This window comes from Elgaria multicarinata, chromosome 7 (genome assembly GCF_023053635.1).
Source record: "Elgaria multicarinata webbii isolate HBS135686 ecotype San Diego chromosome 7, rElgMul1.1.pri, whole genome shotgun sequence".
In the NCBI taxonomy this organism is placed as follows: Eukaryota; Metazoa; Chordata; class Lepidosauria; order Squamata; family Anguidae; genus Elgaria; species Elgaria multicarinata.
The window spans coordinates 75,736,223-75,759,853 of NC_086177.1; the positions used below are offsets into that span (position 1 = coordinate 75,736,223).

Here is a 23,631-nt window from a genome sequence, read left to right on the forward strand (position 1 = left end):
ATATTTATTGACTAACAAGAGCAGAGCGCATATAAATGCCACAGAGAGGAGTTTTTAAATCATCTAGTTATTGTTGCCTGTTTATGAGGTATCTCTGCAGTGCTTTGGCTCTGAAGTTTCTACTTCTGTTCAATAAACAACTTATATTCAAAAAGTGAATTTAGTATACGCCATCCATACTATTACTGTCGGCCATACTATTACTGAGGTAGTAAGCTGGTCAACCTGTACTACTTCAGAATGCAGGTGGGGACTCACATGACTGAATGCTTCTCTGAATCCCCCCCACCCTTGCACATAGAAAAAGAGATGTGAGGGAGTAAGTTAGGGGAGAACCCTTCTTCCTGATTATAGAGGAGCATTTAATCACATGAATCCTCACCTGCAGCCAGACGCTAAACTTCATGTAAATCAGGGGAGGGCAACTTTAGGAGGTCTGGGGGGTCATTTTCACCTTTTGGACTCCCCGTTGGGGGGATGGTAGTTTGCCACTGAAATCCAGCAGCAAAGTGGTCCATAGTATTAAAAGGGGTTAAATTTAGGTTGCTCTCAAACTAAATTTGACACTTTTAATGCTCCATGGTGGCTATAAAATGGTAAAAGGGCAAGTTTTAGCTTCAAGATAAGTTAAATTTTACCTTTTCATGTTCCATGGTGTTAAAAGTGCCATTTTTGTTACCTCTTCATTTATATTTATTTATACTACTAAATAAAACATATTGCCACCACTGAATTTGGCAGCATGGTGGGGGTGGCAAACGGCTTATCCCTGATGTAAACAAAAATAACTTTATGTTAAACAAAACTATTTGTTAGCAGGTCTCATTATAAACTATCTCATAGATCTTCCTCTGAGAAAAGTAACTATTTTTCATCGAAGGTCAGGCTGAGGTTGCAAAAGTAATTAGGAATCATTCAAAACACTTCACTACCACTTCATATATATAAAAAATGGCTGCAAAGCACCACCTAGCCCCAGTTGTTCCACACAAAATCAAAAGTGTTACAAAGAAACAACAGAATTTTGTGAGTTACACAAGTTTGCCTCAATCCGGTGACTTTGTGCACTGGGAAGCTTTAGAATGTGATACCCCATTATCTGTCTCTCCATCTAACCCCTATATAAAATATAAAGTGGTATAAATAAATATAAATTAAAAGAGCTTTAAAATCCTTTTCTATAGTTCATATGACTAAAAAGACTTTTTACAAGCAACTAGTATAACATGACTACGTTTTGACGCTCAAACTACTAGGCCAGCAAAAGCATTCTTCCTTTCAGTGTACAATGTGTCATGGAGATTCTGTCAGATTTAGTTCATCTGAATAGCTTAATGATTGGTAACCTAATTATTTTATTTTAAAATCCTGATAATTTGGCAAAATACATCCATTCCAAACCTAAAATGCCACTTTTTATATATAGCTCCCGACTTAATTTAAAAAAATAAAATCTAAAACTTCCAAAACAAAGAATCTTGCAGGATCGTGATATATAATGCAGTATATATTAAAATAATACATTTTATTATATAAACTCTTATTCCTACTTGCAAAAAAGATAAAGAATGAAACTACTTTATGGTGGGCAAATATTTGAAAAATATGGATAAGACTAGCTTCTCTCTTTAGGAAAAATTACTTCTTATATTTGAATTGTTATAATTTGCAAATAACATTTAAGAAGTAATTAAAAACAAATCAATGAAGGGTCTCAAATTTTGCTGTAGTGTTTTCAGATCATAAGCCCTTTTATATTATAGCTTCATAAACAACCTTCCAGAGGAAGCCAAATCCACCAAACACATTGTAGAGTTTAATAATTTCCAAGTGCCTCTGAGCGTCATGTCAAGCGGTGCTAGAAAGAAAAGTTAGTTCGGTTTGATCATTCTAGCTGTACGTCAAAATTTCTTCCACACTGCTGGACAACATGAAAGTGCAGCAGTAGCTCCTGTCATCCTTGGTTTAAAAACTTATGACATGTTACCTCAGTGCAAAGACTTGTTTCAATGCTATCTGTATCATCAGTAGGGATGTAAAATCTCTTCCCTCTGTGTTTCATGGATTGTCAGGAATCTTTCATTCTGACATCCACTCATTGAGCCAGTTTGCACAATCACCAGCACCCACCGTGGCTTAAATAAGTCATGGTGCGTTGCGGCCATTCAAACCACAATGGGTGGTTGCTGTGGATTATCATGATGTGTGTACCCTGGGCAGGGTGGCTTATTGCCGTGGTTAACAAGCCATTCCAGAAGCATATTACAGCCCATCGGTTATTTAAGACATGGCACCAGCAATAGTGAGAACCAAGTCATTGACAAAATTTGATTTTTTTTGTATGAGAACTTTGTTTGTTTACATCAGCACAAATGCACATTGCAAACAAACGAAATTGCACCAACCCGCTGCCCCCCCAAGTAAAATTCTGGTCCAGAAGTCCACAGACACTGTGTGACTCAGAAAAAGGCAGTTTGCTGTGGAATCCACAGAATGTATTCACAGAAATCCGAACTCATTTGAATCTGCTACGAATTTCTCCAATATCCTTAATCATCAGTGAACTATATATGCCATCTTCAGTTTAACATGAATTAGCAGAACAGAGGATCAAATAGAAATTTCCATCAAATACAAATATCCTGTCATTTTTGAAATAATGCAATATGCTATGCTAAGACTGGACACTAGCACATAAAGAGTTCACTTAGGAGGTAACAAATAAAAAAGTAGTCTTATTATGAGTACCACACAATAGTCAGTAACATACCTGCTATATGTTTATCTGGGACAGAAGTTTTTATTTCTTCATTATGAAATGGTGAGGGTTTCAGCAGCATTTCCTTAACAATGTAAGAGTGGCAAGAAAAATCAATTGATTTCACTGGAAGTACTTGCACTTTCATGCCCAGAACCCATACTTTTTTATGAAGTCACATGGGAGAGGTACAACAAACAACAGAAACTATAGGCTATTCCTTCAGAAAAGTGCATTCCTGTGACCCACAACACATATACCAGAATAAACTGTTATACAAGGAAATCATTAATTAACCAGTTTCCTGTTTCATCCAAACTGGAAAAATATGGTTACCAGCTTCAGAATAAGCCATGATATTAAACCAACTTTAAATCATGGCTTAGTATCCTAGCTTGTTCTAAAACTAGTAACTATAATTTCTGTTTTCGGACAAAGTGGAAAACTATGGTCAATTTGATTTTTTTGTTTTGATTTCTGTGCACCACAAAGGGAGGAGCACAAGGGCTGCATGTGTGGGCAAAAGGCTTGGGCATGCCTTGGCTTAATAATTATGTGGGTGGTATGTTTCCACAATCCCTAAACTTTAGCTTTTAGGCTGTAAAGCTATTTAACTCTTACAAATGCTACTTTGTAGTGCCAAAAACAAACAAAAAGGGCATTAGCCTAACTCTCAAAACTAAATGTAACCACCCCTCAGACAAAGGATAGTAAGAAGATATATTTAACACCATTCATGATAAAAACAATAAAAATAGCAATATGACAAAAAACTAAATGAATTTCTAAAAACCGATTTCTTTAGAGCTGACTGCATTCATTGAAAATACACACACACACAGTGACGCATACGCACATGCAGTCTCTATATTCAGTAAATGCATATTGACTTAACATCTCCTTTAGCAACTTCAATGTGTTGATGTAGTTTGTCTATAGAACATACTTGGAAACTTTTCTTAGCAAGCAAATGTAATCAATTTTCTCCAAAAAGTTCCATTACTAACAGTATACTAAATCTTCTTAGTCTAGCGTCCGTAGGATTCAGAAGCCTTTATAGAACACCTATAACATTTGCAGTATTTAGCAAATTGGAGACAAATCAGACTTTCAGGCTCTGACTTTATTTCAGCTTTATTTACTTAAAAGTGTCTATCCCTGATGATTGTAGAGTATCTCTAAAAGATTAATTCCATACAACTGCAGAAGCATTTCCCTCTAGAAGTGTGCATGCTGTATGCAGATGTGGGGAAGTGCCAAGATGGGCAAAGGAAAACAGCAGGTGTGGGATCCTACAGTTGGAGGAAGGAGAGGAGATTCTCCTGAATGTATGAAGGAAAATATTGGAGGTGGTATTTTAGAAAGGAAAAAGGCCCAAGTCTTCTCAAAACCATGGGAACTTGTGTATGGATAGTTTAAGGATTTCTCAATTGATGGCATTGCCCAAGCACAAGTAGAGGGAATACAGCCAGTATGCTGAGTGGAATCCAAGAAGCCTCAAAACATGCTGTGGGGTGGGAAAGGGGAGTAGGCTGAGTGGAATGTGAGCCAAGCAACCTTTCCATTCAGCCAACCCCAGGAATTGTAGCCTACATGAGTCAAGGAGTTTCTTGAAAATATTTCCAAAATAGTTTGGTAATTATTATTATTATTATTTTTAAAAAGTGGAAATAAATAATGAGTAAAATCAGGGTTGCCCAAGTCCATATTTCTGAAAATGCAGAGAGATAACTGAATTTAAGAGTATATTAGAAACATAGCAAGGGAAGGAAATATACAAGAGAATGAGAAATATAATACACAAATTTAAGTACACAGGAAAGTTCCCAAAAACAAAGCAAAGGATGCTTTCAGAAGTTCTAAAAGCTTTTAATACAAAACAAGCAATCGTGATAAATACATCAAAAGGCTGACCAGCATCTCTGCGACAATCACAGAGATATTAGTTAAAAAGATGTTTTACTGTTATACTAGTCAGAAAGCAATGTGAACAAAACAAAGCGGTCTTCATTTCATAATAACAACTCAAATGAGGGGTAGATTTTTTAAAAAAAATCCTCAACAATTGCACTGTGAATGTTTTCTCTCCACTTTATATTTTAGAAACCAGTTGCTATGATGGCTTGTTAACTTTATTTAGCCAATGTATAATTATTACAGTTTGTGACTGTGTTGGAAACACCCACAGACACCCACACACACAACAAGGGGGAGAGGAAAGTTTATACAATAGACGTCCTTTTCCTATTCCCAAATTAATTACTTTGAAATATCTCTCAGATTACATCAGTTTCATGCTCACAGTCATGTTGTAAGATGGCATCTATTGTATATCATTAGTGATGCATTAAATTAGTTGTTTACATTATAAAGTCTAAACATAGGAGAATCTTTTGTGTGGGGTCTTCAAAGATTCCTTGTCTAATAACGCCTCCCAAAACAAGTAAAGTTGTCTTTTTTGTTTAGTTAATGCACCACTGGAGAACCTAAAGATGTGTAATCTTGTTGCCATCTAGGCCTGAAAGTTGCAGAACATAAGGTGCTCCTATGAGGAATTCATATTTTTACTTAATTTAGACTGCTTTTAATAAATTATTTCATGCTATGACAGAACATTTTATGAACTGAGCTGTAGGAGTTTTTAAAAGGCATGTTTATGGTTGAAAAAGATGAAAATAGGGGGGAAGGTCAAGCCTGATTTTGAATTATCCTAGGCTACGAGCCTAGTATGAACTTATGCAAGCAGACATATATTGAACTCGGCACAACTGTTTTCAATACTGCAGCACTCAAATCCCTTTCAAAACAGTGCCACCATTTTTTAATTATCCCAATCAATGCATACTGTATATAGCACTTTATCTCCAAGATGCAATAAAAATCCAGGATCCAAAAGGCTTTACAGCACCCCATTCCATATCTACCACAGAGCATTGCACTCTTGCTGCTCTGGGAGATTTGTCCAGGAATCCTCTAAAACAACCACCAATGTGGCAGGAGTAGCTGTATACAGAAGTATAGACCAAAGTGCTTCTTCCTTACCATGTGGAGGAAATCTGGGCACTTGACTTGGCAAAATCTCTTTGGCCAAGATGACTAAGCCATGTTAAGAACATAAGAAGCACCATGCTAGATCAGACCAAAGGTCCATCTCGTCCAGCGTTCTGTTCACCCAGTGGCCAAGCTAATATATCTAGTATACTACTGAAGAATAATACTCTTCCGATATCAGCTGCATATTTAGAATGTCAGGGACTAAAATCCATGAGAATTAATTACTTAATTTGTTAGTTTAAGATGTCTACTTTGCATACCTGACATATCTCCAAAAATTGAGAGAGTCATATAGAACAGAATAATATTTATTAAAAAATCAATTACTGCTTAGAGTTTGGCTTCTGCCTAGGTGCTAGGGACAGGATTATCCAAATGTCTCTCATTTCCAGACAATATCAAGAGTAGATATTACCAGCCATGTTTTTCTTGTGGTCACAGAAGTTATGTATGAACTTCCTTTTATTAAAAGGTTGTCTTATAAATTCATATAAATTACAGATTCATTACATTTATAAGGATTATTTATTCTGTTAAAATATTTACATTCCGTAACATATATATTATTTGTACAGAATTACAGGCTAACATTTGATAGTGGATTTTTTTGAGATAAATATTTGTTTGATTTATATCCCACCTCACACCGTGGACTCAGAGCAGCTTACAACAGTTTCCCCCCCTAAATGGTAACAGTTCTATCATCGGCAGGCTGACAACCTAAAGAAATCAAATGGCTTGTGGGATAAAAAAAGACCAAATAAAAATGTAAATATATCATGCCCTGATATGAGCTGTTGCGTTCGTGTTATTTTTCTTGGCTTCCCATGGACATCTGGTTGGCCATTGTGCAAACAGAAAGCTAGACTACATTGGTCCACAAGATGTGATGATGGGCGCCAAATTGGGATGGCTTTAAAAAGGGGATGGATAAATTCCTGGAGGAGAAGGCTATCAATGGCTACTAGTCTTGATGCCTATTTGCTACCTCCAATATCAGAGACTGCAAGACTATATACACCAGTTGCTGGGGAACATCAGAGGGTGCTGCTTGTGGGTCCCTGATCAACAGCTGGTTGGCCACTATGTGAACAAAGTGCTGGACTAGATGGACCCTTGGTCTGATCCAGCATGGCTCTTCTTAAGTTCTTATGTTGATCTGATTCAGGAAGGCTCTTCTTATGTCCTTAAAAACTTTTTTTAAATAAACCATACCATACCAAATTATTATTATTATTATTATTATTATTATTATTATTATTATTATTATTATTATTTATTTATTTATTTATTAATATAGCACCATTAATGTACATGGTGCTGTACAGAGTAAAACAATAAATAGCAAGACCCTGCCGCATAGGCGTACATTCTAATAAAATCATAATAAAGCAATAAGGAGGGTAAGAGAATGCACCAAACAGGCAGTATAAAAGTCAGAACAATTCAAGTTTTAAAAGCTTTAGGAAAAAGAAAAGTTTTTAGCTGAGCTTTAAAAGCTGCGATTGAACTTGTAGTTCTCAAATGTTCTGGAAGAGCGTTCCAGGCGTAAGGGGCAGCCGAAGAGAATGGACGAAGCCGAGCAAGGGAAGTGGAGACCCTTAGGCAGGCGAGAAAGATGGCATCAGAGGAGCGAAGAGCACGAGCGGGGCAATAGTGTGAGATGAGAGAGGAAAGATAGGAAGGAGCTAGACAGTGAAAAGCTTTGTAGGTCAACAGGAGAAGTTTATATTGGATTCTGAAGTGAATTGGAAGCCAATGAAGAGATTTCAGAAGTGGAGTAACATGGTTAGAGCGGCGAGCCAAGAAGATGATCTTAGCAGCAGAGTGGTGAACAGAAACCAATGGACTGATGTGAGAAGAAGGAAGGCCAGTGAGAAGAAGGTTGCAGTAGTCCAACCGAGAAATAACCAATGCATGAACAAGAGTCTTGGCAGAAGAGACAGACAAAAATGATCGAATCCTGGCAATATTATACAGGAAAAAACGACAGGATTTAGCTACTGCCTCAATATGAGGAATAAGTCCAAAAATTCATCCAAAGGACTGTGCTTTTTGTAGACGATCATCTGCTAAATGCCTTCATGCTAAAGAGTTGCAACAAATGGGGCAGAGTTATGCGGCAAGCAGAGCTCAGTTCTAGGTGAGTTGGTGAAGGTATTCATGTACCAAAGGTGGTTAGATCTTCGTTCCCAGACCCTGGAATGCTCCTGCTCTCCAGCAGCAGCACCAATGGTCAATGGCAAACCCTGAAAACTATGCTGCCAACTCGACTTGACTGATTGGGGAGCAGAGCTCAATCCCAAGTGCTCAGTCCCAAGAGAGCACCCACACGTTGCCTTTTATACCTATTTATTTACTTATTATGAACTTTCCATATCTCTTGGCTCTGTCCAGGACAAGTGTTTTACAAGAATTGTTTATATGTGACTAGCTGATATGCCTGGCGTTGCTTGGGTCCGCGAATAATGTTTATAACATTTATTTGATTAATAATAAATTTCTCTAAAATTTATTCATCTTTAGGTTGGTGGGTTTTTTTTAGTTTGATTGAGTTAGTAAATTGGGTACATTGTACAGCCTGACCTATAAGCGTGCCAAATTTTAAGTTTCTACCCAGCGTTGCTTGGGCCCCCTGCAATATATGTCTGTGAGGTAATCATCTTAAAGTAGCAGGCTGGTGCTTGGCCTGTGAGTTAACCTTTAAACAAATTAAATTCATTTCCTTTTTTCCTCTCTTACCCTCATGACAACCCTGCAAGGTAGGCCGGTCCTAGGCCTGTGAGTTAACTTTAAAACAAATTAGTTTCTTTTCTCTCTCCAGGTGCAATCCCTTCAGGCCCAGGATAGCAAGCTACTTCCACATGATGGCTGCCACAGCCTGATAAATCTTCTCTCCCACCCAAGGCATGCTGGGAGTTGTAGACATAAGTTGTGGCACCCTGCTTATGGATTTCTTTTTCCCAGGCAGGCTTGTCTAGTGACTGCATTAATGGTTTTAAGTGCCAAGTGGTTTTTTTAAAAAAAATATTTTCCAAGGCCTTTTAACTTGAGTTTTTTTATGCTGCATTTTTTCTGTTTTAACTAAACCACAACATTCCAAGACAAATGCAAGAATTACTTTGCTACTGAAACAGAAGAGTGAATGGAGGAATGACTGATAGCTGAGGCTAGAATGGAATGATGGGTGAGGTTAGTGGCACTTGGAGAAAGTCAGTTAGAAGGAGAACTACTACACCTCCCAGCATGCCTTTGGCAGCCCTCAGGTGCCCATGTCCTCGGAGAGGTGCTTTCCTCTTCTCGTTGCCGATGCAGCTCCTTGACAGAGCGTCAAGGAGTAGCATCACTGAGAAGGGGAGCTAAGCAGCTCTTAGTGGATGCACACAACTCCGGCCAAGTCCTGCTGGGACTGCCTCAGCCTGCACTTCTCAACTACAAAGTGCTCCATCAGGAGCCTGTACTGAAGGGCTGCGACTGGGCCAGGCACTTGTTACCCCTTCGTCAAGCTTGTTTCTGGGCAAGTGCAGAGTGCTTCCCTTTCCTCCCTCCCTCTTAAGAGTGAAGGTTGTGCGTGTGCTTCCCTCAGTTTCTAAGGAAACAGCAATATCAGGACAGGGTGACTTTGAGCATGTCCAGAGTTTGGCCTCTCAAAGACATGCAGTTGTATCTAGTTATGATTTTAAAACCACACATGGCAGGTGGGAGGAGGCACCACAAATGGATGCAACCCATTTATGTGGGTTGTTTCCTTTTATCTGGAATTGGGTTGACTACTCGAGATTGACTTTAGGAATCACAATGGCCACCAAAGGTCAGCAAGACTGGCCTTCCACCCAAGGCATGCTGGGAGTTGTAGGCATAAACCCAGGTTTTTATTAAATGTTTTAAAAAATACTGAAACCCTCCAAAATTCATGTTTTTAGATTCCCCCCCCCCCCATGCTCACAAAGACCTGTCTGGGTGAACAATATTAAGGCAGTACCATATATGAAGTGGCTAAACATTTCAGGACATACGTGACACACACATACTTTCTGCTTTATAGGTAGAGATACCAAAGGCCAAGAATTAGGTTTTATAATTATGATAGTTTAAAACCAAAGACAAAGAACATCAGATGGCCTTGATGAAATGGGTAGCCTTCATTTCCCCCCAAGGATCCTAAATAATTAGGAAACTTCCTTCTATTTGCTCCATGATGATGTGCAGGAGACTTTGAGCTGACATCACACAAACTACCTAAGTTGGCTTTATAAAGGGCAACAATGGGCTGGATACCAGACCTTCCACAACTTTAGGGCGCTGACCTGCTGAATAAGAACAACTGATCCTCACAAATATGAAACATACAGAAAGTACTTTGAAAGTCCAGCTTCTGAGTCTCCAGGAAGAATGGTCTTAATGCATGTGCATGTTTGATCTAAGGCCACAACAGTGTTTCATTTGTGATGCAAGTAATCTTTTATGTATCACAGAAGTAGCACCTAAGAGCTGATCCAACCTAGATTGCTTAACTATATCTGTTATATTAAATCTGTCCTGTCTGTAGTCTAAACATTCAACACTAGAGTTGATTTCCAGTCCTTATGACTCATCTTTGAGTCAGCCGTACTAGAGGTTTGGAGTGAAGAGATCAGGAAAACTCCAGCCCCAAGACTTCAGGCAATTAATTCTGTGCAAGACAGGGCAGCAACATTTCCTCATCTACTAAACGATTGTTTCAGTGAAGCTTTTCAAACTATACACCTTTTACTTGTATATATTTAAGACAGACTGTTTCTTTCCCAGAAGGAAAACTAACCGTTATGGGAAAAAATGCAGTAAAATCACATTAAGTGCTAGCTGGGTAATGCTGGGAGTGTCTAAACACGCATAGGATTGCGCATCAGGTCTGCACACTAAGTCACTAAGCTGATTCACAAATGCAAATTGGCTACTATTTCCCCCGTCTGTGTACAAGTTTGTAAATTATAGAGAAAACATGACCAGGGCTGGAGTGTACAGACTGTAGCCACAATTGCAGTGGCAATTTTGTAGCTGCCACAATTGCAGAAATGTCTACAGATGGTTTCCATACAAGAAGAATTACATGGAAAGAAAAAGCAGCTGGTTTACATGTGTGATCCAACCCACTGCCATAAATAAAACTGGGGCGGGTATGGGGTGGGGGATAAACCAAAGGTTTGAGAACAAAATATATACATTTCTAAAGAAATAGTTTAAAGGACATAATACCCCAGAAAACAAAATTCTAAAAGTAAGTCTGTAGCATCTGCTTTCATATATTCCACATAAAATAAAAGAATTGGTAGCTTAAAGTGAAATTCCTACAATTCCTACAATATAAGGGAGTGATGATTTGTTGTCAAATTTCTTCCTGTATGAATGGACTGGACACATTTTTTGTACAAGATAATTTATTTATTTAGTGCATTTCTAACCTGCCCAATAATTAACCATCTATGGGTGGATTACAATCAGTAATCAGTAATCAGTTTTATACTATGGTTTTATACTTTGAATGGTTTTAATTTTTGTGAACCGTCCAGAGAGCTCCGGCTATTGGGCGGTACAGAAATGTAATAAATAAATAAATAAATAAATAAATCAGTTATGATGAATATGATGAAGGCTTCACATTTTGGGAACTTCAGATTTTGGTATTACTCCATATCGTACAATGAGGAAGTGTGGTAGATTTTAGATATTCATAATATTTAAAACCTTTTTAAAAAAAGCTTTTGTGTCGCCTCTTACATTATATTAATTATATTATATTAACCAGTGTAGTCCAAGAGGTAGCTGATTGAATACTTTTTCACGGAGAAGTTATAAGTATTTGCCCTGTATTTTATCCTCTGTCAAACAATTCCTTTATCTAACTTCCTTTATCAAACAACCTTCTCAAGCTGCTTTCTTGCACCTGACATATTTAAAGAAAAGTGGCTTGCTTTTATAATTTTTAGCAATATGCTCTTCAAATTCTCTCTATCTTTTTGGCTTATTTTATTGTCAACTTATATTTGCTTTGCTAGAGTTTACATTCTATTTTTAACTCTCACCTCCTGGAAATAGGAAAAAAGCAAAAACACAACCCCACATAAAAGCGTAGTGAGTTGTGGCCTGCCTCTTTGCCCTCACTTATCTGCCTACGATGAATGCTCTTGGAAGAAGTTATTTGTTAGTATATAGAAAAGATGTCAAGCACTCCATCAGTATTGTTATTATTATTAATAATAATAATAATATTGTCGTGGTGGTGGTAGCTCCCGACATGGGCTGGGTAGCCAAACCAAAAGATAAAGAAGATAATGGGCTGTGGTATAATGAATGGTAACTGCACTTCGTAATATGATGTTATTTGGGAGCAAGGACTTGGATTCTAAGGAAGCTTTGTTTAGCACAAAACTTTAGGGGCCTGGTCTGGATGGGGAGCAGATGGCTATAAGCCACCTGCCTGCTTCTCCTGTGGTGAGACCATTTTATCCCCAGTTTAATTTTAAACATCAGGCTAAATTATGATGCTCTAAATTATGTTGGCATAAACCATCTCCTAGCAACTTCTCTACTGGTCAGGTATTAGTAACAGTGGAACAAATTGTGCTCTGGCTACCCCTCCCCCCTTTGCAATCTCAGTTCTTCCTCGATGTCAACATAACACAGAAAGAATGACACAGAAGAGTTTTTTTCTGTTCTGAATCACTCATCCCTATGCCCTTCTATTTTTGTGAAATCCCACATTATTTCACAAGGACAGCTTCACTGGTGTGAACTTTTGACAACAGAACCTGGGATTCATAGTAAGTATCCCTGCTGGCATACCAGCATCTGCGTAAAACTGAAGAGCAGAGCCAGAACTATTCCGAGACCCCGTTGTCAGGATTATGAATATGGTGGTTAAAGAGTGGCAAAACCATGGGGTTATAGCCAACCCTGATCAGAAACTGCTGGCAGAATGTTTTCCCCTCCCCCCTGCACCCACCAAATCTGCTCCGGAAGGTTGGGGGACCCTCTTAAGCATGTGGGTGGGGGAGAGCAAGAGGAAGCCAGCTCACATGATGTTGGATTTAAGCCTTGAACTTTGGACTATTCCATATGTATACTGATGGTGAGGTGAAATTGGGATGTACGGATAGGGATGTATGGATTTTCTTAAATCCGTTCATTCATTCAAATGTTATTGTTTGCAGCCAATGGGCATTACAATATAAACACAAGAAAGCATATTTGTAAAACATTGAACAATCAAAACAGAGGGGCACTGGCAAAGCCCCCAAAATACAAGTAATAAAAATGTTAAGCATTTGTTTAAATTAAAACAGAACTCCCTTTAGCTTTCCTCACTGGTATTGTTCAGAGAAGCTCCTCTTACCTTTGTTGCCCACTACTGTGATCTATTCTGGGGCGGTCAGTTATTACTTCTACATCTTTTCTTCTTGCAGACCAAAATAAGCAGGTGACAGCAAAAACTGCAATTTTTTTAGCAGGTGCTATCAAAATAAGATCTACCGTTCTATCAGAGTCTTAATTTCTCACAGTCCCTTGATTGAACAGGGGTTTATTTGTTTTATTTACTTATTTTTATTTTATGTGTAAAGGACTGTATATTAATCTTGGCAGTTGTATTTAATGTAATTTTTTTAGAATGCAACCTGGGTAACTTTAGTCAAGTATAATCTCGCTTTTAGTTTTTGTACACTGCATTTTGTACACTGCTAAGGCCCGTGGCTGATGCAAATAAAGGAATCTCTCTCTCTTTCTCTCTCTTTGTTGCAGCTAGCGGGTTCACAGATTGTCAGGCGTCTTTTGTTCCACCCTCTGCTCATTGACAGGATCAGATTTTTTGGGTGATGTACGCCAATTTAATTCCTGTTTGCAAACGTGCAGTGCGCAAATGTGCACTTATGCAAATGTTTATTAGTGCAAATCCCCCCAAGTTTTTTTTTTAAAAAAAAATCTGTTCTCTGAGTCTGTGCAACTCAGAAACTGGCAGTCTCCTGCAGAATCTGTTGGGTGGATTCATAGAAATCCAAATTCATTTAAATCCATTGCGGATTTCTCTGCTAACCCACAATGCTAATTGTTTGATACTGGGTGATCATGATTATATTATCTTGTGTACTTGGGGTTAACTTTAGCAAAGGTAACAAATGCGAATTTTAAAAAAGTTCCCACAAGTGAATTTGTAAGTGATATTATCCAAGCAGGACAATAAAAATGACAGGAGTAATATGATGTATGTAACTATTCTGTAGGTAGTTTTCTTTTTTCTTTTTAAAGTGGAACTAAATGAAGTCACAAATTGAAGTAAGAAATGTCTGCAGCTTCCCTGTTTGCAACATCTGAAATCACTCTACAGTGAAAAGAAATGGAAGTTGTTTCCATTTACTTGTTATAACTTAACCTTTAGGTATTACCTAAAGTAAGTGATTAGCTAGTCATTGGATTTGATCACATTTTTCTATATATAAAACCGTGTTCAGAGAAGAAGGGACACATTTTGTTCATGAGAGCTAGCTCTATGAGAGAGCTTCATGTGCAGCAAACTCTTCTCTGTACTGCAGTTTTAACCAGAGGAACAGCAAAAGTTTCATAGTTAGTCCAATTAATTCTCGAGCTACATATACTGGTCTCAATCAGATGGCAGCTTAAAAGATTTTCTACTGAAAAAAGGGTAGCCAGATCAAAATATGAGAAATAAGGAACACGTTGGAGCTATGCACTTCCAAAATAAGGACTTAATAATGATGATCCATTTCCATTCCAGTTTTGGCAAAAGTTTTTACATCAGAAGAGACATAGACTTGAGGTATGGCATTTCTCTTGTTAGAAAACAGCCACTAAATGAAGGCTATCATTGAGCACATACAAACAATAAAACTACCTTGGGGTGAGTTCCCTGATTAGCTTCAATGTGCACAGAAAGAAAAAGGACACCAGGAAAGGAAAGGTGGAAGAAAGTAACTGACAAGATAAACAAACTGCTGTGTGTGTGTGTGTGTGTGTGTGTGTGTGTGTGTGTGTGTGTGTGTGTTAGTTATGGCCTGAGCTAGATGGACTACTAAACTAGTGTAAACCCGCCACCATGAGGCTAGTAGTCTGGGGGGGGGGATTGACTTAGTCTGATACACAGTGCTGGTTTGTGTACCAGACCGATTAAATAATTTTTTGTTTGTTTTCAAAGATGAAAACAAAACAAAAGTGAGCAAAACCTGTCTGGTACACGAATAAACTTTCAAAAGTGTGGGTGGGGGGGAACCAAAAATGTTCTTTTTAAAAAGGTCATTGAGCATTTCTTTAGGTTTGAGGTCGAAAACAAGTAAGGTTAGATGAGATGCTGTTTGGCGCATCATTTTAAAAAGTTAATTTAACATTGTCAGATCAGGCGCTATTTGGCATGGAGGGAACAAACCAGCACTGAACCAGAGAGCAATAGGAGACTGTTTGGCATGGAGCAAATAAACATGCTGTTTGCTATAAAAACTCGCACTTTTAACTTTTGTGAAGTTTTAAAAAATTATGCACATCTACCCTGCTCAAGCTTCAATTAAAAAAATAAGCAAAATTGGTCTGGTAGGCCTCTAGTAATAAGCTTTAAACTAACATGTTCCTTTATAGATTATAAGATTTGTTTTTAGCAAATGTATTACAAAAAAATTATCTCTGAATTTTCTATATCATGCGAAATGGATCTAGTAAAGGCCAAATGAATGTATAATCCATGAGTTATGCAATCTTGTTTGTAAAAGATAAGCCCAAGATGTGGGCCAAAACTGAATGACAAATAGGCTCTTGGCAATATAATAATAGTTCATTATGTGGCAAACACACAAACTATTGTTGTGAATGCAAAATTATTAAGGAAATGCTGCAAATGTTTCTGTGGGTGGAACGGATTTATATACTATTTATATAATTAGTACTAATATTGAGCAACGTCACTGAGCAAGAGAAAAACTGGGTCAAACTCACAGAGATCAGATCTGATAGAAACACAGTTGAAATCTGGTATGTGAACACTTGCTGTAAGCAGTACACTGCAAACACAGTGAAAGTAAAATTGATACTTCGTATCACTGAAAATATTTCAGCTCTGACCAAAGTGGACCACCCATGTAAAATAGAATAGTATTTGTTAGGAAACTGAAGGGATGGGTCAGTTCATCTCCTGAGTGTGGCAGTGTGCATGTATTTGAGAAGAGGGTGCTGGTCATAAGGGAATATTCTCCATAGGAAGGGGTGAGTTTTAATGGTAGAGAAAATAAATGCAAAAAGCACATGGGGAAGGAAGGATATTCTCTCTCTCTCTCTCTCTCTCTCTCTCTCTCTCTCTCTCTCTTTTAATTACCAAGTTTTCCCCAAGAGAAGATTAAAAGAAACAGATGTATCTGAAGAAGTTCTGGGTATGCTACTGCGGGAAAGGGGCAATCACTAAGTATGCAATCCTATGCATGTTTATATATTAAAAAGTCCTACAACTCCCAGCATTCTACAGCCAACCATGCATAGGATTGCACTCTAATTTATTCATCTGGGGGGGGGGTTATTGGAGCATTTAGAATGGTGCTGTCCTTGGACTCTGTTTGAATATCCACTTTGATACAGCGGAGCCTTTAAGCAAACTAATACAGCTGTCAGAGTTCGTGGCATGCTTAGACATGATCCCTGTCACGTTCCATCCCCAGAGAGCCCCCTGAAGGAGGGGTATATCCATTCCATTCCCCTGAGAGGAATGGCAGTGGAGGAAAGGGTGGGTGTATAACTCTGTCCCTTGGCCTACTAATCTCCCTTGCTTTCAAACTGTATGGTCTGCAAAGCTATGTGCAAGTTAAGGAAGTCCATCCATAGTGACTGAAGATGTTACTACAAAGGTCAACCACAAACACATTTAATTAAAATTAATGAATGCATTTTAAAACAAAATACCCATAAGGTGCACACCTCAAGGGTATTTTGAGGCAGGTGGCTACTAGGAGGAGGGCTTTCTCCGCTGTGGCACCCCGGTTGTGGAATGAGCTCCCCAGAGAGGTCCGCCTGGCGCCTACACTGTACTCCTTTCGTTGCTAGCTGAAGACCTTTTTATTTTCTCAGTATTTTAACACTTAATTTTAACTTAAATTTAAATTTTACTGTTCTAACTCTGTATTTTAATCTTATATCAATTTTGCTGCGTGGTTTTATCCTGGTTGTGCTTTTTATACCGTATTTTGTATTTGTGCTTTTAACCTGTTGGTTGTTTTATTATGATTTTAATTTTTGTGAACCGCCCAGAGAGCTTTGGCTATTGGTATACAGTATTATAAAATTTTTATACAGTATATAAAAATGTAATAAATAAATAAACAAAGGGTCTCCTTAGTATGAATGCCAAGTTTCAGGGGTCTAGATAGGTTATATGGGCTTAGCATTATGATGCTGACTGATGGATGACAAAGAGATACATTCCCTTTTTATTATAAAAGATTTCGTTTTGTATTCCCCCACCTTTCCATTCCACAGAGTGGCATAGAAATTAAAACACATATAAATACAATTTTAAAAATCATGTTAAACAAACACACAGCATCTACCAGCAAAGAGAGGGGTGGAACAATCTCAAAATCTACTTTAAAAGCCTTGTAGAATTTTTTTTAAAGTCTTTGCGTGGCATCTCAACAAAAGTAAAGATAGGACCAAATGAACCTCTCTGGGGAGGGAATTCCAAAACTGGAACACCACATCCAAGAAGTAGCCACATGCATCGTCTCAGCATGCCGGGGGGGGGGGCATGCTTAGTGGGCCATCCTCAGCTGATTTTAACATTTAGTCAGGGACGTATGGAGGCATGGAGTCCTTCAGGTAATTCTTGACACCGTTTCTCAAATTATACTGGAATCACTGGTGCCTGTTTTTAAAGAGGTGTTTCAGCACTATCACATCATGCTGAGTCTTCCTTGCCTTTGCGCTATTGCATCTATTGCCAGTGAGCCTTATATTACCAACTCTTATGACATTTGCCTAGAACAGATTTGTATCAGTCTGTGCGGCTTCTGTGGGGCAAAAAACCACATAGGTTTAAGGTGCCTTGTGAGAAGGCTGAAGAATACTCTGGCCCATCCCAACCCATGGTGCAATAGCCCTTACACAGGAGAACTTTGCCACACACTGGTTCAGGAGTTGTGTGGGGGCAGGCTCATGTGCAACAATATTGATATACCTAGTCACAATGATTCTAGGTGCTTGCATCCCATCCTGTGAACTCCCAAAGTGGAGCTCTTCTTCATATGATTACTCAGCAAAACGACAACAATAATACGACAATCAAACTGTCTTACATGAAGGTTTCCCTTACAAAGCCCTTCTAAAACAACTGGTATTACAAATAATGTCTTAAAATTAGTTTTGCAGATGTTAAGCATTCGTCACAAATACTCATATCTCATCTTCAGCTCCACTGGAATGGCAGAGAGTCAACCAAGATTGCATTGCTAGCAAATAATTACGTAATACACGGATATAGTTTCTACAAGTACATTAGGAAACTATCAAGCATTAAGCAGACCTGATCCAAGGACAGAACAAGATGGCTTCTCCAAACCACAATGACCTAGGATTGTTCTCTTCATTTGCAGCTAAACTATTTTCTTTTAAGCAGAATTCTCTCATCCATTGTGAAAAATCATGAAGAGTAGAAATGTGGAGGTTAAACCTAGTGGGGTGTTGCACACTGGAGATGGAGCTTAATCAGTGAAAGCTCTGGGCTGGTCCAGCCTTGTTAGGAAGCCTACTGACAAAATGGTTTTAGAAAATAGTCCTCAGACAATGCTTTGGATTTTTTTAGAAAAAGGAGGAACTACTGATCTTAGTGGCCAATTTTATTTGTTTCTTCATTGTGATACACCTTTCATGGTCTTCAGTGCAAAGCAACAACATGCAGGTATAAAACAGAACTAAGCATTCTTTGCCCATTTGAATAATATAAACTATACGAACATTTGGTAATAAACAGGGCCACTATGATTATTTAAAAATCTTCAAGCAAAGACCCACAAAGGTGACACTCTTTGGGCTTAACCTGATGTTATGAGAGACATAGAGCTGTTGCCATTCATTATCTCTTGCCCCTCTTCCTTGTAACATCTAAGTAACATGTGATATGTAGTCATCATGCTCTGCATTTCATAAGAACATAAGAAGTGCCCTGATGCTGGGTCAGACCGAGGGTCCATCTAGTCTAGCACTCTGTTCACACAGTGACCAACCAGCTGTCGACCAGGGACCAAGAAAGCAGGACATGGTGCAACAGCACCCTCCCACCTATGTTCCCCAGCAACTGGTGCACACAGGCTTAGTGCCTCAGATCCTGGAGGTAGCACACAACCATCAGGGCTAGTAGCCACTGATAGCCTTTGCCTCCAGGAATTGATACAACCCTCTTTTAAAGCCATCCAAATTGGTGGCCGTCACTACATCTTGTGGTAGTGAATTCCATAATTTAGCTATGCACTGTGTGAAGAAGTACTTACTCTTATTTGTCCTCAATCTCCCACCAATCGGCTTCATGGAATGACTCTGGGTTCTAGTATTTTGAGGGAGGGAGAAAAATGGCTCCTTATCCCTGCCCTCATCAGTGCTATTGGCAAGCGGGGTGGAGCACTGAATGTGTTAGTTGTGCATTGTGCTTACTTAGACAATAAGATGAGGCAGGAAAGAGACACAGAGTGGTTGGAGCTCTATCTGCTTCGTAGTCTAGCTACCCCTTGGTTTACATTTGGGATGTAATTAATAACTTACTTGCATGGAAGAAATATTAAATTCTATGCAAACTGGTATTTTTTATATGCTGTGTGTCAGAGACAACTCCAGCTGTTGCCAGGAAAAAGCAAATGCTCTGTCATATATTTCCTATACATGAAGCAACAGAGAAAGTGACTTAATATGAAACAGAAGACAAAGAATAAGGAGATGATTGGTGTATTGTGATTTTTATATAAGAGTACCAAGAACATGGCAGACAATCCAATCAGAAATAACAGAACATAATCTAATTGGCATATGTAAAACTTCAGTAGATGACAATCTTAACAGAAACACAATGATTGAAGGGCAAATTTTGCATGGTGAAAGGTGAGATTTGTCAAAGTTTCAGTTTACAATCTGTCAGTCAAAAGTGTAACTGAGAAATCTTCAAGTGAGTTAAATATGTCTGAAACATTTGCTGTATTTATTTTAGTATCATTAAAGCCATGTTCAATATGATGCAGTTATCATTTTGAACATGGGAAAATATAAGAAACTGTACAATTATTTTTTTAATAAAAGAGCTAAAATGTAAATATACATCACTTTAGATACTTTACATATCGTGAGATGTGAAAATGAACTCTTAACTAAAAAGGCAAATTAAGTATTAGGAATGAACATGAAAGAAACTTGAAAATAAAACATCAAGAATCATAATGCATTCATATAAAATTTCACTGCAGGAGCTACATTTAAAATACTGTGTATAGTTCTTGTCTATCAAAAAGGAAATTATAGAGCTAGAAAAGAACAACCAAAATGACTAGGCATTGAAGCATCTTTCCTTTGAGGAAAGGTTAAAGCGGTTTGGGTTTTCATTCAGAAAAAAAGATCAACTGGTGTCAGAATAGCAATAGCTAGAAAATGGAAAACAATGGAAGACTCAAAGTGTGGCTAAACAGGGAGTAGAGTATACAGCAAATGAGAAAACAAACACATATGATGAAGAAGGAAGGGAAGGACTTTGCAAATCTAGAAGGTATTACATGGAAACTAGATTTTTTTATTTCTTTGAAATAAGTTTTTGTTGTTTATTCGTTCAGTCGTTTCCGACTCTTCGTGACTTCATGGACCAGCCCACGCCAGAGCTTTCTGTCGGCCGTTGATACCCCCAGCTCCCCCAAGGTCAAGTCTGTCACCTCCAGAATATCATCCAACCATCTTGCCCTTGGTCGGCCCCTCTTCCTTTTGCCTTCCACTTTCCCTAGCATCAGCCTCTTCTCCAGGGTATCCTGTCTTCTCATTATGTGGCCAAAGTACTTCAGTTTTGCCTTTAATACCATTCCCTCAAGTGAGCAGTCTGGCTTTATTTCCTGGAGTATGGACTCGATTGATCTTCTTGCAGTCCAAGGCACTCTCAGCATTTTCCTCCAACACCACAGTTCAAAAGCATCTATCTTCCTTCGCTCAGCTTTCCTTATGTTCCAGCTCTCGCAGCCATAGGTTGCGAATAGAAACGGGGAATACCATTGCTTTAACTATGTGGACCTTTGTTGTCAGTGTGGTGTCTCTGCTCTTAACTATTTTATCAAGATTTGTCATTGCTCTCCTCCCAAGAAGGAAACGTCTTCTGATTTCCTGTCTGCAGTCAGCGTCTGCAGTCATCTTTGCGCCCAGAAATACAAAGTCTGTCACTGCCTCCACGTTTTCTCCCTCTATTTGCCAGTTATCAATCAAGCTGGTTGCCATAATCTTGGTTTTTTTGAGGTTTAACTGCAACCCGGCTTTTGCACTTTCTTCTTTCACCTTTGTCACAAGGCTCCTCAGCTCCTCCTCGCTTTCAGCCATCAAAGTGGTGTCATCTGCATATCTGAGATTGTTAATGTTTCTTCCTGCAATTTTAACTCCAGCCTTGGATTCGTCAAGCCCAGCATGTAGCATGATGTGTTCTGCATACAAGTTGAATAGATAACGTGAGAGTATACAACCCTGCCGTACTCCTTTCCCAATCTTAAACCAGTCCGTTGTTCCGTGGTCTGTTCTTACCGTTGCTACTTGTTCGTTATACAGATTCCTCAGGAGGCAGACAAGATGACTTGGTATCCCCATACCACCAAGAACTTGCCACAGTTTGTTATGATCCACACAGTCAAAGGCTTTAGAATAGTCACTAAAACAGAAATAGATGTTTTTCTGGAACTCCCTGGCTTTCTCCATTATCCAGCGGATTTTGGCAATTTGGTCTCCGGTCCTCTGCCTTTTCTAAACCCAGCTTGTACATCTGGCAATTCTCGCTCCATGAATTGCTGGAGTCTACCTTGCAGGATCTTGAGCATTACCTTGCTGGCATGTGAAATAAGTGCCACTGTACGATAGTTGGAACATTCTTTAGTGTTTCCCTTTTTGGTATGGGGATATAAGTTGATTTTTTCCAGTCTGATAGCCATTCTTGTGTTTTCCAAATTTGCTGGCATATGGCATGCATCACCTTGACAGCATCATCTTGCAATATTTTAAACAGTTCAACTGGGATACCATCGTCTCCTGCTGCCTTGTTATTAGCAATGCTTCTTAAGGCCCATTCAACCTCACTCTTCAGGATGTCTGGCTCTAGCTCACTGACCACACCGTCTGAGCTATCCCCAATATTATTATCCTTCCTATACAGATCTTCCGTATATTCTTGCCACCTTTTCTTGATCTCTTCTGTTTCTGTTAGGTCCTTGCCATCTTTGTTTTTGATCATACCCATTTTTGCCTGGAATTTACCTCCGATGTTTCTAATTTTCTGGAAGAGGTCTCTTGTCCTTCCTATTCTATTGTCTTCTTCCACTTCCACACATTGCTTGTTTAAAAATAATTCCTTATCTCTTCTGGCTAACCTCTGGAATTTTGCATTTAATCGGGCATATCTCCCCCTATCACTGTTGCCTTTTGCTTTCCTTCTTTCTTGGGCTACTTCCAGTGTCTCAGCAGAAAGCCATCTTGCCTTCTTGGTTTTCTTTTTATTTGGGACATTTTTTGTTTCCACCTCTTGGACAATGTTGCAAACTTCTGTCCATAGTTCTTCCGGGACCCTATCTACTAAATCTAGTCCCTTAAATCTATTCTTCACTTCCACTGCATATTCATTTGGTTACAGTAGACCCTTAGCTTTTAAGGATTTTAATTTTTTTTTCCTTCTTCCCCTAATTTATACGTTTATATTTATGTTTCTTATACTGACTTAGATTTCTTGTAATATAACTGTAGACCTTAGGTGTTTATTAAAGATAATTAATCGCCCTGGGATTTGTTTTGTTTATGTGTTTGTTTTTCTTTTCTTTCTTTCTTTTTTCTTTTCTTGGATTACCCTATTTCTTCGATTCTAAGACGTACTTTTTTCCCCCGTATAAACATCTCTAAAGTTGGGGTGCGTCTTAGAATCGCGGGTGTGTCTTAGGTTTTTTTTTCTGTTGATGGTACTGAAATTAGTGTGCCTCTTACAATCGAAGAAATACGGTATGTTTGGAATCACTTTCATTTGGTTCATAGTACATTCATTATTGCTTGCTCATGCGCTTTTGGATTATTTTAGACCATCTGTTTCTTATAATATGTGGATGCTTTTGAATTATATTTTGTTAGATTATTGATTTTTTGTAATATTGATTATTCTTTAAGTTAAAAAATAAAAAATAAGAGACTAAGCAGAGACATGAAAGACTTATTAATGAAGTAGCAATTGTAGGAAGAATTATTTTCATAATATTAAAACTAATGGGAAATTGGCAGTAGATTCAGGGCTGACAATGCGGCAACAAATAATAAACAACTTATGGAATTCATTACAACAGGATGTGGAGGTGATCACGAGTTTAAATGGTGTTCAAAACTATTAGATATATTAATGGGAGACATGTCTATCAACAGCTGCTTTCCATGACAGCTAAAAATGGAACTTCCATGTTGGAGGAAGTATATATAATTAGCAGATGTTGGGGACAAACCACAGGGGATGGATCCTGATCTCACTGCACTTAGAGATGGGGGATGGGTGGAAAATAGCATCTGAACACCTGACCTAGTATATTTTGTAAATAAGACATTCAGTTTTC

At 38.4% G+C, this 23,631-nt stretch overlaps 1 protein-coding gene across 2 annotated transcripts in view; it reads right to left on the reverse strand.

Moving 5' to 3' along the window:
- The window catches only part of STAU2 (staufen double-stranded RNA binding protein 2), a 174,897-nt gene that overhangs the window by 47,322 nt on the left and 103,944 nt on the right, over positions 1–23,631 (reverse strand). The window lies entirely within an intron of this gene.